The 20812-nt window shown below is 34.0% G+C and overlaps 1 long non-coding RNA gene across 2 annotated transcripts in view; it reads left to right on the top strand.

The window, feature by feature from the left end:
* LOC112665454 (uncharacterized) overlaps window positions 1–20812 on the top strand; it is a 113948-nt gene that overhangs the window by 61468 nt on the left and 31668 nt on the right. The gene's annotated exons all lie outside the window — the stretch shown is intronic.

The raw sequence follows: 20812 nt of genomic DNA, 5'->3' as shown, positions 1-20812 counted from the left end.
ATTAGGAAAAAAATCAAAAAAGGAATGATATCTGGAAGGGGTATTGTGATATAATTCATTCCTGCTATGACATAAAGATGTAAATTTAATATGCAAAATGATGAGTCTTTCATATTTCTTTTAACCATTTTCCCCTACTACAAATCGCCACATTAATTTTTTCCCTTTCTCTCTCCCCATTTGTCAAAGCCTATATTGGAAGGTTGAGAAAAGAGTACAACAACAAATACAAGAATTCAACTTTGTGTACTAAATTTTGACGCCCAGGTTAAGGGAATTTCATTTCTAAGCTGGGTTGATCACAGGTATAATATGCTTTTTAAAAATGCATGTATTTAAAAAAATAAAAATAAAAAATAAAAAAATAAAAATGCATGTATTTAACCAACATTGAGTAACTGCCACTTTTTATTGAAGCTGTGTTGAGTTTATACAAGATCAACAATTAAATAAAGAATTCTTCTGCATTAATAAGTCTATAGTCTACTAAAATGAAAATTGAAACAATTAGAATGACAATAAACATGACATATCTAAAATAGGGCTCTAACCAAAGGCTGGGGAAAGCAAAGCAGTGAATGGAAAGGTCTTCAAAAAGTAGGTAAAGCTTATAACATGAGCAGAACCCTACAGAGGAAAGAGTGATTGGGGGTTAGGGAAATGTGTCTATTCCAAAAAAAAAAAAAGGGGGGGGATCCCTGGGTGGCGCAGCGGTTTGGCGCCTGCCTTTGGCGCAGGGCGCGATCCTGGAGACCCGGGATCGAATCCCACGTCAGGCTCCCGGTGCATGGAGCCTGCTTCTCCCTCTGCCTGTGTCTCTGCCTCTCTCTCTCTCTCTCTGAGTGTGACTATCGTAAATAAATAAATTAAAAAAAAAAAAAAAAGGACTTAGACACTGTAAAGAGAAAAAAAAAGGCAAGAGAAAGTATGGCAAATTTATGAGATCAACAAAGTAACAGCTGAAACAAATTTTTCCTTTCATTACAAATTATTTTAAAAATTAAAAATAAGCTATGTTCTCTCTTTAATCCATGCACTTATATTAAAAGTAGCAAGCAATTATTTTTCTATTAAGGAAGTGTACCAGTTGATTTACTATACTATGGAATTGAATCTTTTCCCCTGTATTTAGAGAAATTCTATTTTTATCTTCTTAAAAAAGTTCTGATCACTGTCTTTAGGAAGTTTAGTATACCTACGGATAGAAAGGAAAAGCTTAACTTCATAGCATACATGATATTGAAAATAATATATAGATGGTTATCGAAATACCTGTGTTCTTACACCTATATCCTCCTCCTCCTAACTTCCACTGAATTCCAAAAATAAATATAGTAAAAAAAGCAGTCTAGTGTTGGAATAGAGTGAAGCTATAAACCTGAATGGAGAGAACATAATTATGTACATACTTTTCTAAAAAACAGAATTTTTATATATTTTTTGGCCTCAGGTAAAGGATGCTAAAATATTATATTCTGATAGACATATTACTTCTACTATCTAGAATCCTCTCACAACCAAAACAAGATTATTTTATTACTTTATTCATTTATTGAATGAACAAATGTAAACAAAAATGTATTGTTTACTATGGGTCTGGCACTATTTTCAGTGTTAGAGAGATATTAATGAACAAAGTAGGTTCTGCTCGTAGGAGATGGACATTAAATATTAAAAAATAAGAAACTACATATCAAGTGTTCATTAATGCCTTAATTTTATCTGTTTAATATTTATTTCTCTGAGGTCAGGTTAACCACCCCTTCTTAGCTAATATTTCCCTGTAATTTCTGTGAGAATAGATGCGGAATTTCTCCACCAAAAGTTTCAGATTCACAAGAGTGGAGTGATTTAAAAAGAGAAATCACTTGATTTATTCAAGAGAAAGAATATCTATTTTGTTCCATTATACTATTCTAGAACCTTGAAAAGATGGGCTACTTCCATGTCATTTTCTGTGTCTATCATAATCTAAACCAGACATGAATGGCGTACATAAACAAACAGAAAACAAAGAAATACAAGGTTAAGGGGCACTAGGGAGGCTTAGTGGTTGTTTCTTTTGGCTCAGGTCGTGATCCTGGGGTCCTGGAATGGAGTCCTGAGGGAGAAGCAGGCTCCCCCTGGAGCTTCTCCCTCTGCCTAGGTCTCTACCTCTCTCTCTCTCTGGATTGCTCATGAATAAATAAATAAATAAATAAATCTTTTCTTAAAAAAAAAAACGATGCTAACTAATATAGACCCTAGTTCCTAAGTATACTAGCAAATCAAATCCAGAAATGTTATTTTAAGAGCCAAGTGTCATGAGCTAGTAGAATTTATTCTAAGAATGACAATGAAACAACAGGAAATTTGGTAGAATATTCCAGTACATTACCAAGATAAAGGAGAAAAAAAATACATGAATTACATGCATCCAAAAGCATTACATGAAATTTCATAGCCACTTAAAATAAACAGAGGTGCCTGGGTGACTCAGTCAGTTAAGGATCTGACTTTTTTTTTCAAGATTTTTTTTAAAATAATCGAGCATGGGGAAGGGAGGAGCAAAGGGAGAGGAAGAGGATTGAGGCTGGATATGAGGCTCAATCCCATAACCCTGAGATCATGATGTGAGCTGAAAACAAGGGCCAGCCCCTTAACAGACTGTGCAACCCAGCATCCCCAAGCATCCGACTCTTGATTTGAGCTCAGGTCATGATCTCAAGGTTGACGGATAGAGCTCCGTGGCAGGCTCCCACTCAGTGTGGAGTCAACTTGTCCTTCCCCCTCTCTTCTTTGCTCCTCTTTCCCTCACAACTCTCTCACTCACAAGCTTGTGCTCTCTCTCAAATAAATAAAATCTTTAAAAAATAAAATACTTTGTAATCCAGATTTCTTAACTTGATTAAGGTTATTTTTTAATCCAAATATCAGAAAATAACAAATACCTATAGAATTATTACTCTTATATTCCTTACAAAGTATTTTGTCTGTTAATTTTAGCCCAGAATTTGGTAGTCCTATTCAATACAATGAGGAGAAAAAATAGCACATATGAAAATGGGGAGACAAATGGTAATGATCTACAAATGTTATTTTTCATTAACTATATTATCTACATTATTGGCATACATAAAAACATTCAGTAAGATAGTCAACAAAAGATAAACATAAAATTACATAAAAATAGTAATTCCAAGTAATAAAAATAACAACTAACATGCTTAACATGTTTAACACAGTGTATAACATATAAATTATAAAATGTTTTCCAGATATACTATGTTTAATCCTCTGAGAAACTTCAGCTAGGTATATTATTAACATACTGTAATAGAAACCCAGTCCTTTTCACAAAGGAAAAAAAGAAATACAAAGAATAAAACTAAAAAGGAATGTATAATATTTACCTGGTGAATTCTCAGGTTACTGACGTTTATAAAATTACATGGACAAACATAAATACAAAGACCCAATGTTGTAATTACTACCAAATCAATCTAAAAGTAAAATGCAAGGATAATTAAAATACTAACATAGATGGTTTAATTGAATGTAGAAAGCTTATTTGGAAAAGAAAATATACAAGAATAACTGAGAAATTTTTAGACAAAATAGTGACAAAATATCTTTCATGAACCAAATAATACTAAAAAATAATTAAATACTATTTTATTAGAATGAGATTGATATGGTCACTAATTTGATTATAGAAACTGAGTACACAGAAATTTATTATGAATATAATGTTTTTAATATGTGTTATCTTTAAGTTGTGTTGATGCTATTAGAAAAAAATCATAGAATAATGTTATGTGTGTACCTTATACCATGCAGAAAAATAAGTTGTGACTATTAAAAATCTTAGTGTGAAAATTAAACTGAAAAAAGTTTACATAATCTGAAATATATATTTAGCAATCTTCCAAATAAGTGTGGGGAGGGAAAATTCTTCAGAAAAAAACCCAAAGATATAAAGAAAAATATACACAGAAAAAAACAATCTAATGATGTCATAATTGGTCTTCAAATGTTGGTTATTTAGTCCCATGGGATTATTGACCAACATGTGTGAATTTGTAGAATTATTAATAGCAAAATAAATATTTAGATACAAATTGATTCTTTTCATCAGAATTGAGGTATTTGTTTCACCTCAATATACATCATGTAACTGAAGGAAATAAAGTTCTAGCAGAAAACAAATGTTTTTAAAATTGAATTACTTCTGGATCCTTTTGTGTGATAATATGGAAATTTTTCATGAAAGAGTAGCTTTTTTTAAAAGAAGAAAATGGTATTCTTCTAATCTCACAAAGCACATGTTTTCAAACAGCTAACAGATTTAAACTACATTGAGTGTTCAGGTGTTTTCACATTATGTTGGGGTTAGGTAAGCAATCTAGGGGAAAATTTACAGAAAAAAAAAAGATCATTTCATTGCTAAGCTCTATCTCTCTTCTGTTCCAAAAGCACTTTATGCCATGTATCACAGATAGCGTTCTCAGCCAGAGATTAGAAGCAATTTCTGTGTAATCAGCAGATCCGCCAAAATCTGTTGCAAAGAAATTATTCAAACCTGGACATTTACCTAACCAAATGATGAAGCTGTTGCACTTGTGGCTACTTATACAAAATCTCTATTACTATTAATAGTGACTAACACACAAAAAACTTCTATTAGTTCACAATCCAATACTTTTTTGGCTATAATGTATGTATCCTAGAACTGATAATTGCTTAGTTCATCAATGTATATTGTAGCAGTTTATTCATTACATTTTCCTACATAAATTCCTTTTTGGTATATGTGATTCCTTTAATGGATTGGCTATTTATCTGAACCAGTATATGAAACAGGTTGCTATGTAACAAAATGACTCCCACATTATTTGATCTGGGAAGCCTATTTTTAGAGTCTACACCTATTTATGGTTACAGTTCTTGGCATATAGCCTCTTGAGTGTTTGCTTAAAATTTAACAAATCATATCTGAATACCAAACACTAACCTAGTCTACAAACTGCAACTAATCTTGGTTTATCTTTGTTTATCTTTTCTTTTCCCTCTCCTCCCCTTTCTGCCCCCATCCCCCCCCCCCCTTGGTGTGAATGTGTCTCTTGTTTGCTTGCTTTCTTCCTTATTTTTGGCTGCTTTTAGGAGTTTTTAGGTGCTTTTCTTTATCAGCAGTGTTCTAAAACTTCACAACGTTATTTCCTAGTGCATGTCATTGTTTTCCAATCAGTGCATGTCATTGTTTTCCAATCATTGTACAGACACTCATTTGGCCCTCTCAATCTAGAGATCCCTGCTTCTCAGTTCTAGGAATCATTCTCATATTAATCCTTTAACAATTTATTAAACTCTGTCTTATGCGTACTTCTTCTTACACGTACTTTCCTGGTTGAAACTCACATTAATCAGATTTTGAAATTACAAGGTTGATTGTTAAAAACTGACATTTTTTCTCCTATTGACCTGTTCTATATCTTTAACTTTTCCTTTATAGCTTAGTTCATAATTCTACCTTGAATATATACACACGCAATTTTTAAGAGTGTTTTTTTAAAGATTTTATTTATTTATTCATGAGATACAGAGAGAGAGAGAGAAAGAGAGAGAGAGAGAGAGAGAGAGAGAGGCAGAGACTCAGGCAGAGGGAAAAGCAGGCTCCATGCAGGGAGCCCGATGTGGGACTCGAACCCCGGTCTCCAGGATCACACCCTGGGCTGAAGGCAGAGCTAAACTGCTGAGCCACCAGGGCTGCCCTTAAGAGTGCTTTCTTATTTGCTAGCAATTGTATTGAAATACTGTACACATTAATTTCAATTCAAAGAAAAAGATAAAGTTTGATACATTCTGAGGTAGAACTTGAATATATAATCCCTATCATAATTAACTCCACCTTTATGAACCAGGATTGTTCTAGGTTACAGTGTAATAATACATAATAAATACATGATTGTTAATATATGATATATATGTGTGTGTGAATTTCAATTAAACAAGGTAAACAGGTTATATCATTCCCAAACAATTTAAAAACTCAGTTGACATCATGAATAGAATTGACCTATGACTGTTACGCCTTTATAATTCTTAATCACTTTTAGAACAAGTTTTGAAAGATAATCTTTCATTTTGGTTTCATATTCTAGAGAAAAATTTTATTCAATATCTAATGCTAGTAATTGACTAAATTACATGGGCCTGTTTTTTTTTTTAAGAAAAATAATGAATACCTCATCAATTTGCAAAGGTTTTCAAAGCATGTGCGAGACTAAATAATTGAATGCCTTCACTAATTTTTCTCAGCGTGTATACTTATAATTGCAATTATCTTTTCAAGGTAAATGATTCAGTATTTATTTTACTCTTTTAAATTATTCTTGAGGAGTTTATTGTTTTATAAGGTTTTAATTTCCTGCTATGTTTATAATAGTTGAAACATAATAGCTAATTGTAATTACAACTCAGCTATTCTCCCTCTTTCTCTTCTCTAAAAATGTATACAGTCTTCCTGTAGACACTGGTAATTTTCTTCGAAACTACTTCAGTTTTTGTCAAAAGTTTGCAAGTAGACTAAAATTTTAGTTAGCTCTTAGCTCTTTCCTAATCACTTGAAGTTGGTCAGTAGGACAAAAGTTAGACTATGGTCTCAGGAAGCAGTCTTGCTCTGTAATGCAGGTGCTCTAACAGGAGCTTGAGTGAGCAATGCATGGTTTACTGCAGTAGAGTGCACATTCTGCAGAAATAGGAGCTTCAAAGGCTGACCAATGTAGATGTGAGAAGAATACGTTACTCATATTTTCTCAACTCCTTTTGTTACCCTTTAGAAATATTCCAAAATAAAATTTTTGGAATTTGAGCTGATCTGACAATTAAATGGAATTGAATGAATAAAAAGTATGATTCCTCTGAAAGACTGTTATAGACTTAAAAATATGTAATGGTTCAAAAAGATGAAAAGTATATTTCCTGCTCACATAAAATACTAAATATGTGTTCCTGATCAGCGAAACAGCTCTCCTCCAACATCTTCAATGCCTAGCTTCCAAACATCCTGCCTCAGGGCAGTTGGAAAGGAAAAAGCATGACAAATCATGTGGGGGAGGTTTGGGTGGGCTAGCCCGGAATAGGTGTGCTTCACTTCTGTTCACAGAAACCTGAATTGTAAATGAAACATCAGCCCTTTGGCTCCTCTTGTGCCTCAAATGTGCTAGCCTTTGGACTAGAAATCAGGCCATTAGTTCTGGTTCTTGGGCCTTCGGACTTGGACTGGAACTACACCACTGATTGTCCTGGATCTCCAGCTCGCTGACTATAGATCTTAGGATTTCTCTGCCTCCATAGTCATTATAAGACAATTTCTTATAATGTATATAGTATTTGTGCATTATTTGTTTATACACATTATACATTTCTTTATTATATATTATATATAATTATATATTATATAATATAAATCAGTATAACAATATTTTATATTCTATATTATTTATACAATGTATAATTATGTATTATATATATTTGTATACATATACACAATGTTTATATCATGTGTGTGTGTGTGTATATATATATGTATATATATATATATATATATATACACATATTTCTTGATGGATGGATATCCGGTCTTATCAGTTCTGTTTCTGTGGAGAACCCTAATGCAATTTCCAAGATTATATTTTATTTTCTCTAATAGCATATTTCAAAATGTAATTTGCTCAGGGTTATGCAAAGAGTAAACAGTGAAGCAGACTGGCCTAAAGCCTAGAGTCTTTCCACTAGAACACATCAGCATCCACCACAAATCCCTCCTTTCCCTGCTCATTTGTTCTTATGTGAAACAGACTTTTCCCTTTTCAACATTTTTTGCAAGATTTGGTGCAAATCTTGCCTCAATGGTGTTATTCCAACAGGTTTATGATACATGTTTATACGTGACTTTTTTTTCTTACTTCATCTCCTTGGTTATTTTTTCAAAAGTTGAGCCCATTAGAGGACTATCCCTTTATATTCATAAGCATAAAGCCATGGTTAATTTTTAAGATACCTATTTTCTTTCTCATTTGAAGTAAATGTAATTTTTTTCAGTTTTGCTTTATACCAAGTATTTTTTTCTACAGTTTTTACTACTCAGAGATTCTGCAATGTCTTTGTCACATTTCTGCCAATTCTGCATTACAAAGAAAGTTACGTCTTACATCAGTTTGCTATTGATGCGCAACAAATTACCACAAACTTATGACTTAACACACATTCATTATCTCAGAACTTCAGTAGACCAGATCCAGGGAGTACTGTTCAACTGGATTTTCTGATTTAGGATCTCACTAGACAACAATCCAGATGTCAGCTGGAGCTGTGACCTTCTCTGAAGCCTCCCAGTAAAAGCTATTTCCAATCTCTTTGTGGCTATAGAACTCAAATTCTTCTGTTTGTTGTTGTTGATGGTGGTAGTGGCAGTGGTTGTCAGCCAAGGCCTCTCTCGATTCTTGGATGCCTCCCATAGTTCCTTGTCACTTGGCTTTGTCCATATGCCTTTGTAGATAGATGGATAGAGAGAGAGAGAAAGAGAAATTGATCTTGTTTGTGTATATCTTGTAATATAATTAATTATAGGACTGATATTCTATCATTTTTTCCATATTCTAGTAGAAGCAAATCATAGGCCCTGCCTGTATGTACTCAAAGGAGGGAATTACATAAGATGTGACTCACGGGGATCACCGTGGGGTGTGTCTGTCATGGGCCACAACTCTTTATTTGATACTTGTTCTAAACAAAGTATATCTTTATTTGTTTTATTTATAGATGCAAGAATTATTGGTGCTGATTAGATAACATATCACATTAATAAATAAGCATGTGTGGACATAACTATTGTTTAATGTGTCACATATAATTCTGAGTCCGTGCTCTCCGTATAATCCCATTGGCCACTTTTGTCTTGGAATTTTTATCCTAAGAAAATGAATCAGTAAGCCATCATTTGGGAAGTGTTTTTATTTGCATTATCTCATTAGATAGGGTCAGGAAGCAAGCCACACTGGCTAAGAGTGCTTCAGACAGTGAAATAAGCATATACTTTCTTGTTCTCTCCCACTGGGTAAGTCTTCTACTTTGAAAATAAAAGAGCAGGGCTGCCTTCATTTCAAAAGATAAAGAGATACACACTGAGTGCCTACTATGTGCCAGACATCATACTAAGGCATTGACAGTAAGAAAGGAAAATGAATAAAATCATTCATTTTCTGCCCTTGAAGAATTTTCATTTTAGTGAGGAAGATTTAATATTTGTATATTGAACATAAATTGAGTTAACCACAGGGTGCCATGGGTGCCCAGATAAGAGAAGCCTAGTTAAATTCTAAAGGGTAGGTGTCATAGGTGGAATAACGGCCCCTTAAGATATCAGGTTTTAATTAATCTGGAACCTATAAGTGTTAAATTATGTAGAAAAAAAACGCATTTGTAAAAGTAATTAAGAATCTTTAGATGAGGAGATTATCCTAGATTATCGGAGTGCTCCCTAAATGCAACCACAAACACCCTTGTAAAGACAAACATCCTTATAAGAAGGAAGCAGAGAAGTATTTGACACGAAAGAGAAGACAATGTAATACAAAGACAGAAATTGGAGGCACACAGCCACAAGCCAAGGAATGCTGACAGCCACCAGAAGCAGAAAGAAACAAAAAATGGATTATCCCCTAGGGATTCTGAAGAAGCAGGACCCTGCTGACACATTGATTTCAACCCAGTGAAACTTATTTTTAACTTTTGACCTTGGAGACTATAGAAGATACTTGTATGTGGTTTTATGTCACAAATTTTGTGGTGATTTTTTTTACAGAAGCCATAGGAAACTAACAGAGAAGATTACACACAGAACAGCTTGAACAGTCATGCAGGTAGAAAGTGGATGATAGATACTGGACACTGAAATACTTCTTATTACTTGAGAGCAAGAAATGAGTAGAAATGGTGGGAATTGGCACTCATTCACAAGACAAAGAGAAACTATGGCAGCCTTCTGTGGCATGCTAAGCACATTGTCCAATAGAATGTAAATAGTTACTAAGCACTTTTAAGCAGCAGGGATGCCTGGCTGGCCTAGCAGAGCATGTGACTCTTGATCTTGGGGTTAGAGATTACTTGAAAATTAAAAATATATATATATATCTTTCTTAAAAAAAGAATTTTTAAATAGAGTAATGCATTATTATTAAATGCTCCATTCTAGAGTGTAATATTAAATATAGTTTAGAAGTAGAGAAATAGAGGAGGTAAGAGAAACTAAATAAGTGGAAGCAGCAACACCTATTATAAGGCTATTTTATATTTTCAAGGAGACTGAGTTAGAGTGGCAAAGAGATCAGGGGAATATTGTTTTGAGAAATAGCCAAAAAAAAAAAAGTTTAAATCAGCAGGATTTCATGATTATTTGTCTAGGGAGGTGGTATGAAAGCATGAGTACCTAAGTTCTGACTTAACCTAAGATGAGTACCAAGTCTGACTTAAAATGATTAAGTCAATCGTGCTGTCAATTGACTATTTACTGTTGTTTCAATTTCACTATAAGAAGCAGTTGGGAGGAGCTAATGCTTCCAGTTTTGGACGTGTTTGGTTTGAGATATCTTTGGGGGTGTCCAGTAGTGAGCTGGCTCTACATGTCTAACATGAGAAAAGAAGTAGAACTGACGGGAAAAGTTGTTCATCTTCTCAATACACTTTCAGAGCAGAGTTAAGCTTGTTTTTATGACAAGGATTGCAAATTGATATGTGATTTTCTGAAAAAAAAAAAAAAAAAGAACCACTTTGATCTCTAGAGAAGAGAGAAAGCTATTTACATAGATTTTTCCACATTTGTTTTAGATGGTTTCTTAAGCCAAAATGCCTTAGATATTTTGGAATTTCGAAAGAAACACTAAATAAAATATTTCTGCTTATTTTAATGACTCCATAAATAAGCATTATAGATCACATTTGTCCCAGTTTGTAGGCATGCCTTCTGAGGCTCAGCAGGGATTTTAAGTATGCAACCCAGAGAAATACTCTTAGGACGCAGAACCCAGAATTTAAGCTACAGTTTCTTTGATACATACAATATTTTTTCCTCTGTATCCTGTTATCTCTTCTCAAAGCTAAATGATTTTTATTCCTAGCATTTGTTCAAACTGATTTTTTGGGACACCTGGGTGGCTCAGCAATGGAGCATCTGCCTTTGGCTCAGAGCGTGATCCCGGAGTCCGGGGGTCGAGTCCCACCCCACATCGGGCTTCCGCATGGAACCTGCTCTCTCTCTCTCATGAATAAATAAATAAAATCTTTTTTAAAAAGTATTAAAAAAAAAGCAGCTGATTTTTTTTAAGCAGCTGATTTTTTAATCAGTTTGTAGTACCATATAACAAAACTGAAAATACTATGAAAATTAATTTTCAAAACAAATTACAGTCTTATAATGTATAGTACAGCACAAAACATATAGTAGGTGTCCCAAATGTCATGTATTAATTGTTGGCTGACAATTTTGATTGCATACAATCACACCAAGATAAATTACTAAATTTTCTTTTTAAAAGATGGTAAGATGTGTAAAGTCAAACTATTATTATACCTTGTATTACAAAGAAATCTTCTGTATCTGATAGACTTGTTTTTTTTATTATTATTATTATTCTTATCATTTACCTAAGCAAAGACTTGGTCTCGGTCACTCTAATAATTAAATTCTTCCCCTAGGAACTCCAGCTGAGAATAGAAACCTCCCCATTAGAATGTGAAGTAGAATTTCCTTTTGCAAATCTGTTAAATTTTGTGGTTTTTATTCTTACACTTGTTTTTCTTCTTCAATGGTGACAATATTTAGCTATGTTCTTTTCTAGTTGCAAAGGGAACAGTATTTTGTTAGGAACCTTTGAAAATACACTATAAAAAAGTATATTTGAATAAGAAATAATGTTGACAACTTTTTTCCTCAAAAATGCTTTTTTTGTTTGGTTTGGTTTGGTTTGTTTTCCTATCACCAATGCCTTGGTTGGTTTTCTGCCCTATATGGACACACATTTAAAAACCATTTCCACCACTAGCTTGGTTCCTAAGAACTTGGATTTCTTCCCACTATTCCCTGTCCACCAGATTTGAAGTTGTAATAGTGACCATTTGGGGAATTCAAGTTGAGCATCAGGCTCCTCTGGGCTTTAGGCCTGGGCAGGCCAGCTGCTCCTCAGGGACTCGTCTTCAGAGTTGGGCTCCACATGCCTGCCTCTATCCTAACCCAGTATATCTCTCAGTCTGAGGTGTTCTATTCTTTAGTGATTATTTATAACACATATGCTTTAATACATCAATCAAGAGAAGCCGAACCTTAAACAGAATTAATATATACAAGCATACCCCAGAGATACTATAGGTTGTGTTCCAGAACACAACAATAAAGCAAATATCACAATGAAGTGAGTCAAGTCATTGTTGTTGTTGTTGTTAAAGATTTTATTTATTTGAGAGAGAGAGGACATAAGTGGGGGGAGAGGCAGAGGCAGAGGGAGAATCAGATTCCCTGCTGAGCAGATTCCCTGCTGAACTTGGGGCTCTTTCCCAGGTTCCCAGGATCATGATCTGAGGCAAAGGCAGACACTTAACCAATCAAGCTACCCAAGTACCCCAAATCAAAGTAATTTTTGGTTTCTCGGTACATTTAAAAATTATGTTTACACTACACTATAGTCTATCAAGTGCACAATAGCATAATATCTAAAAACCTTGTGCATACTTTATTTAAAAAATACTTATTGCTGAAAATGCTAACCATCATCTGAGCTTTCAAGAGTTATAATCACCATAATAAATATAATAATATTAATAATTATAAAGTTTGAAATATTGTGAGAATTACCAAAATTTGAAACAAAGTATTTGTAACAGCATCTGCTGTTGGGAAAAATGGCACCAGTGGACTTGCTTGGGGCAGAGTTGCCACCAAGTTTAAATTTGTAAAAACACAGTATCTGTGAAGTACAATAAAATTAAGTATGTCTTAGAAACAAAAAAATATTCAAAAATGTCCAACCCAGCCATACATGCTAATAACTTTGGGGATGATCAGTGGTAAGGAAAATGAATGAGAAATTCTGAAAAATATCTGTGAAAACTTGTTTGCAAAAACAGAATGGGTTAAGGATGATGAAAAGTTTTCAGACCTATAATACTGGGGTACTAACTGCCTTATTAACAGCAGTGGAGAAACAGACTAGAAAATATATTTTTTAGTTTCAGGATATATTACATTTGAGAGTAAGCTTATTATTAAGATAGCTATTAAACTTGTTAAGTAAGAAATACATTACCCAGAATCTGTGATATTAGTTTTAGAAAGGGGAAAACAAGAGTGTCTGAATGTGATTTTGACAGCTATCTCTTAGTCCATGTGGAGAAATAACTGTTTCATTTTTTTTAAGATATGTTTACTTTAAAACTTTCAAACACAACCCCCCTTATAGTGCCCATATAACCTTAGTTACTACCCTGTGATGTTCTGTCCCAGCAGGTTAGGTTCTGTAACATCATTTTCTCCTGAGGTCAGGGATCCCTGGGTGGCACAGCAGTTTAGCGCCTGCCTTTGGCCCAGGGCGGGATCCTGGAGACCCGGCATCGAATCCCATGTCGGGCTCCCGGTGCATGGAGCCTGCTTCTCCCTCTGCCTATGTCTCTGCCTCTCTCTCTCTCTCTCTCTCTCTCTCTGTGACTATCATAAATAAATAAATAAATAAATAAATAAATAAATAAATAAATAAATAAAAAACCTTAAAAAAAAAAAAAAGAACAGAATGAGGGCACCTAGGTGGCTCAGTGGTTGAACATCTGCCTTTGGCTCAGGTCGTGATCCCGGGGTCCTGGAAGCCTGTTTCTCTCTATGCCTATGTCTCTGCTTCTTTCTCTGTGACTCTCATGAATAAATAAACAAAATTTTTAAAACAAAAGAAGAAGAAGAAGAATGATCTGGGGTATTTAAAAATGGTTCCTTTTCCTCTCCCCTTGTCAGAAGTAAGAGGATATTTTTCCTCTGATGGACACTCTATCTGGTAAAGTACCTGAAGGTAAAATTCACAAAAATGTAGGACCTCCCTATAACTGGGCCCCCCTGGAGATTTTTATTTTTATTTTTTATTTTTTATTTTTTCCCCCTGGAGATTTTTAACTCTCACACTTGTCTCCAGCAATTTATCAATTCCAGTTCAGGTTTTCCTATCCTGGTACTGGTTCCCACAGAGCTTTCTACCCTGGTAAATTGTGATTGTCCATATTTGCTTGTCTGTCTCTCCAATTGTGGTCTAATGGTGACCTGTGACCTCACTTTTCTGATGAATTTAAGAAAAGTCATTAATTTTTCAGTTTGTTCAACTTGTTACTTGTTGTTAGGAGTAAGGGACAACTTCTAAACTCCTTATATAACAGGAAGTTATGTTTTATTTGGGAGGGTGGGGAATGTGGTAACAAATACACATAGCACTCTGGTTGCAATGGACAGGGTAATTATTATGATTCTTATTTTACAGATGGTAAGCAGATTCAGAGCTATTAAATAGGTCATGATTTTACATCAACAACTGGTAAATGAATGCTTTAAATAAGTCTTGGCATTAATATTACATGCCTTTCTTAGAGAAGTGAAAGCAAGTTTATGGAATTTCCAGCATTTTTTAAACTGGAATACATATATTTTAGATACTTGTCATCTTGTAAGTCACTGATCAAGAACTCAAATACATTTAGCAGTATTAGGCAGGTAACATGAATGTATGAAATGCCATGAAATGTATAGACATAAAACAAAAGGAAATTCTGAACATGGCAGTTAACTGAAGAGTGAATTCCCACTCCATTTAGAGGTGTTCAAATACAAAATTAGAACAAATAACAAACTAAAATTCTCTAGATGGCCTTGGGCCCCATATTACGAGTTTTTAAAACCCTCCTATAAGGAGGATATCTTGTAAGTTTTTCAATTTTTAACATGATATAAAACATAATTTGACTATGATCTCCAATAATTTTGAATGCACCTAAACATAAAAAAACAAAATTTATGTCCTTAAACTATTGGTTCAAATCCAGGACTAAAATATCTCACAGCGAAAACCAAAAATGAAAAAGGAATACATTACCAAAAATAAAACTGAAAATAAATTATAAGACAAGCTAAAAATAAAACATATGGGAACAAAATAAATATACTTATCCTGAAAAGAATCTGATTGTAGAACTTCAACCCTTACTAAATATCGTGTTAGGTAAAAACACAACTTTTGCAAACCCTAGATTATTCAAACCTCACAATAATGGTATTAATAACAGTTCTTTTTACTAATCCTCAAAATTATATGTCATTGTTTATCAGTGTTTGCTGTCCAAGTGACTTTTTAAAAAATATTTATTTATTTACTCATGGGAGAGAGGCAGAGACACAAGCAGAGGGAGAAGCAGGCTCCATGCAGGGAGCTCAATGCGGGACTCAATCCCGGATCCTGGGATCATGCCATGAGCCGAAGGCAGACGCTCAACCACTGAGCTACCCAGGCATCCCCCAGGTGATTTTTTAAAAGATTTATCCTCATAATACAAATATTCAGGGGCACCTGGGTGGCTGAAGCCATTAAGTGTCTGACTCTTGATTTTGGATCAGCTCATGATCTCAGGATTGTGAGATCGAGGTCCACATCAGGCTCCACACTCATCAATGAGTCTATCCCTCTCCCTCTGCCCCTCCCCTGCTCTCTCTCTCTCAAATAAATAAATAAAATCTTAAAAAAGAAATACAAATGTTAACCATTGTCTCTTGTATTTCACGTTTTCCCTATAGAATAATTTCCTTCTATTGAAATTACATCCTTATAAATTCCTTTACTGACAATCTATTGGAAGTATGATTACTTTGTCTGAAATTGTCTTTATTTCTCTTTTGTTCTTGAGAGATAATTTCTTTGAATACATATTGGTTGGTATGTATTTAATCTTTGCCCTCTGAAATAATTATACCATTTTATTCTGCCTTTCTTGTTGCTACTGCTACTCAAAGGTCGATCTTTGTGGGTAATCTCTATTTTCTCTCCAGCTTTTGTTTTTCATCTAGGATCTTTATCTTGTATTTGCTGTTCTTCAGTTGCATAATGTGCTTATGTGCACATTTTTTTTAACTTCTTATGTTTGAGATTTCTGTGTTTTTATTCAATTTATAAAGTCTTCTCATAATTTCCACTTAGTCACAGCCTCTCAACTTTCTATTTTATTCTTCTGGAACTCAACTGAATATATGTGAACATTCTCTTAGATACACTATAGCATTTAATCTCTGTTTCATATAATTTCTCTCTCAATCTCTGCCCAACATGCAGGATTCTGTGTAGTTCCTTCAATCTTTATTCCAGTTTATTAATTTTCTCTTCAGCTATTTATCCAGTTCTATTAAAATGAATGCAATATTAAAATTGGATGATTCATGAGATATTAATAAATATATTACTTTTACAGTTAGGGAAAACAACAAGGAATTGTGTAGTACTTTAGAGAAAGCAGTAGCTGGGAGCAATTGCTTGCTATACCTGAACCTGAAGGCATAAGAAGAGGCAAGAGTCATAAGAAGCTGGAGAGAAAATTGTTTGGACAGCAGCACTTAACAAGATTTCTGATCTTTGTAGAAAGATATAGCCAATCCAAAGTTGACCCAGCAGAAAGGGATACTGAAGAACAATTTTACAGCTTCATTTTCTTACCACGCTCCAGTTTCCTGCAATGGGTCCCATTGGAGAGGCCCAACCATAAGTGAGGAGGCAATTGGGGGTGGGCAAGCCAATACAGTTCATCCTAGTTAATATCTCTGTGGAGGGACAAGGAGAAAATATCCAGAACAATAGAATATGTTATGATCATTTTAGTCTATATAATATTTTAAATTAAAGTCTATATGTGATTATACTTTTTAAAAAATATTTTATTTTTAAGTAATCTCTATACCCGATGTGAGGCTTGAACTCACAACCCTGAGGTCAAGTGTCCCATGCTCTTCCAACTGAGCAGTCAGGCATCCCAAATATGATTACTTTTTAAACTGTCCTTTACAAAGGCACAACAACAACAACAAAAACAAGAAACACTGCTGCCATTGTACTATGTCCTGGGGTAAAGTTCTTTAGAAATATGCTAGTCATTCAGCACAGAAATCTGATACAGTCCTAAATATTTTCCCTCACCATTGAAGTCAAAAGGGTCATTAAAGTACTGAGACTGTGGGTGCATAGGTGGTTTACTTGGTTAATCATCTGACTTTAGCTCAGGTCATGATCTTGGGGTCCTAGGGGATTGAGCATCCAATTGGACTCCTGCACAGCGAGGAATCTGCTTGTCCCTCTCTCTTCGCCTCCCGCTCACTTGTTCTCTCTCAGAATAAATAAATAAATAAATAAATAAATAAATAAATAAATAAATAAATAAATAATCTTCTTTAAAAAAGTACTGAGAATAAAGTAGATATTAGATTTATTCATTGAGGCATTCAATCTTGGAGTGAATGTAGCAAAATTTCCTTTTGCAAAAATATAGAAATCTAATATTCACCTGTTTCATTTTCATTTTTATTCATTCCTTCAGTTGCCCTTCTCATCATTGTTATCATCATTAAAAATATGACTCTTCAGCATCTTGGTGGCTCAGCTGGTTACACATCTGACTTTGGCTCAGATCATGATTTCAGGATCCTGGGATGCCCCAAGTAGGGCTCCCCACTCAGTGTGGAGTCTGCTTCTGCCTCTCCCTATATCCCTCCCTCTCTACTTGTGCATGCACTCTCTCTCAAACAAATAAACAAAATCTTAAAAAATATATATGATTCTCAAAACCTCTGTGGCTGAATTTAAATTTAAGAAAAGCATTTCAATGTTTTTTCATGTAATATAATTTAGACAATGTCAGATAAAAAATTAGGATAATTAATTTTAGTCTCTGACTTAAATTCTAGTTTGTGAAAAAAAAAAAAAACAAAAAAAAAAACAAAAAAAAAAAATAAATAAATAAATAAATTCTAGTTTGTGGCAATTTATTAGTTTAGAAGTATAATCCTTAAAGAGTCTCTATTCAGTTGCAAAAAAAGCTAAAAAATCTGGACTCGTGAAACTAATTGTTCTTCCCTTCTTTCCCTGATCATTTTTAACTCTGATCCAAATAAACAATTTAAATCTATCTGTAAAGAGAAAATTATGCCAATTAAATTCAGTTTGATAGTGTTCTGAAAAACTTAGAGCTCAGAAAATTAGTCTGTCAATGTTGTTGTTCCAATATTTGAAATTCCCAATTATAGTAGATTTTTTCCATGGAAAGTGAACCTAAGAATAATTTAATTATTTTGAAAGACTTGTGGAGAGTAAAAGGACATTATGGGCTTAACATTAGATGTATATCCAAACATCCTATTAGATGTAATCCTATATTAGATGTATATCCTATATCCTATGTATATCCTATACATTAGATGTATATCATATATATACATCCAGTAGATGTATATCCTGTATAGGATAAAAAAATATTTTTTTTATTTTTACCACTTAATTTATATTAAATAATTTTGAGTAATTTAACTTCATTTTTGTAGAAATTGTGGATTTAAAATTCCATGGTTTTTAATAGGAGGCTATCTCTTTAATTCCCCACCCAACCTTGGTGGAAGAGCCAAAGAACATCAGCAAATTTCAGGATCCATTGTTCCAAATACTCATTTTTTTAATATATCCTGTACTTCTTCAGACCTTACCCTTTCTGCTACCTATATCACATCAGGCCTCCCATTTCCTCTTTCCAGAATCCTGCTTACCTTTTTTAAAACATTTCTGCTTCTGGCCCTGGCTCTGGTATATGTTATTTCTGACCTAATTATCACCTTCTTGCCCATATTTCATCTCTCTTCAAAATTTGTTCATATTTGAACTAAATTCCTAATTAACCCACCTATCAACTTTCACCTTTGGCAACTCTCTTAGTTCTCTTTAATGAGGCTTTTGTGAATACAGGTCACCATGTTAAAACCAAAACCTCCCTCAGCTTTAGTCTAATAGACTCAGATTTTTGACATTTTTAAGCCCTCTATTTCACAGATCAGTAAGGCTTGGAAAACAAATTTAAAACATTAATGTCATTTCAAATTGACAATTTGCCTCCTCTAGAGAAAGCATCTTATCTGTGGGTGGAAAATGTCCTGTTAAGGAGTTTACAGAGAATATGCTTATAAAGTTGACTTTTACAGGCAGGGCAGTCTTGACAGTGTCCTACATGTGATAAAATGACCCCTAAGATAATAGAAGATCCAACAAAAAATTGTAGTGGCTTAAAGTTTGAACTCCTAATTCTCAGTGTCCCCCAATATAACCATATAAATTTGGAAATTTTTTTAACTTTTTTGTGTGGCAGTTTTCTCATCTATAAAATAAGTATAATTAGAGTGACTCTGTCAAGTAGGTGATGGGGGAATAAATGAGTTAATACATAAACACACAATAAGTGCCCCCTCATTGTGATTTCACTGTTCCTTTTCTAATTAGGAATTTTTTGATTCTCCAAACCTCAAGTTTCTATGGAAGACTGATAGAGTATTCCTGTCTTCATTCTTTTAGCGAAGGGCAAAAAACTTGTTGTATCAAAATCCACAATTATAAACAAACACATATTCACTCTGGGTTCTGGTTTCTGAGCATTTCTGTAGAATCTACTCATATATTAAAGCTAGCAGATGACACATCTGTATTATCTGTCCCAGGTGACATGAAGTATATACTAAGTGTAATTTTTTCTGACTTTTTTGTGATGAAGGCTCTGTCAACTTCTGTGCAATTGAGTTATAATCTCCAGCCAAGATTATACATGGAAAGATGATTTCCTCTTAATTAGTGGTCTTAATACCCTAGTGTCCCTAAAATCGTTGAAAACTTGTCAAAATGCAGCTTCCAGGGGCACAACCAAACGTACTAAGAATTTCTTTGGAGATCTCCCTCAAGAGAATGTGTTTTAACATGTACCTTAAGTAATCTTGAGGTGGATGATAGTTGATTACAACACGGTTGGAAAATACTTTCCAAGGTGCTATATCTAACACCCCAAGTAAATGAGATGCATAACAGAAACCTAATGAACTTCTTCATCAGTTAATCCACTGTAGTCAGAGATTGGCCACCCCTCACACATTCCAAAGTAATGCCTGTCCAAGAATATTCTATGGCCACTGTAATAGAAGATGATGCATCTGGGTGGAGGAGCCTATGCTCCTCAGATGTATTCTGTAGAATGAGCATGAAGTTTAAGCCATGCACTATGGAATGATGAGCCATTTTGCATATTTGGCATGTTTGAGGGACTGAAAATTTATACTTAATGTAGTAAGCCAAGGAGAAGAATTTATATTAGATAATGTAAAAATAGACATGGGGAAGATCACAGAACTTTAACCTACAAGTAATAATTTTGATTGTATATTGAGAGCTAGAGGAAGCCTTTATAGATGACCAATTTTGCCACTGTGTGGTGAATGTGTTATAAGAGGAAAGAGTAGAAGCAGAGAAATGACGTAAGTTAATTCAGCAATCTACTCAGATGGTGTGATTAAAATGAAGCAACAGAAATGGAAAGAAGAGTTTGGATTCAAGATGTATGAAGAGAGAATAAGCAAGAATTTGGAAATAAGTTGAAATAATGAAAAAAGGTAAAGGAAGAAATCAAGATCCTTTAAGGATTTTGAATTGAAAGAAATAGGATTTGTGGTATTATTGCTGAGATTAAAAAA

This window comes from Canis lupus, chromosome 27 (genome assembly GCF_003254725.2).
Source record: "Canis lupus dingo isolate Sandy chromosome 27, ASM325472v2, whole genome shotgun sequence".
Lineage (NCBI taxonomy): Eukaryota > Metazoa > Chordata > Mammalia > Carnivora > Canidae > Canis > Canis lupus.
This window is presented reverse-complemented; position numbering and strand designations above follow the sequence as displayed.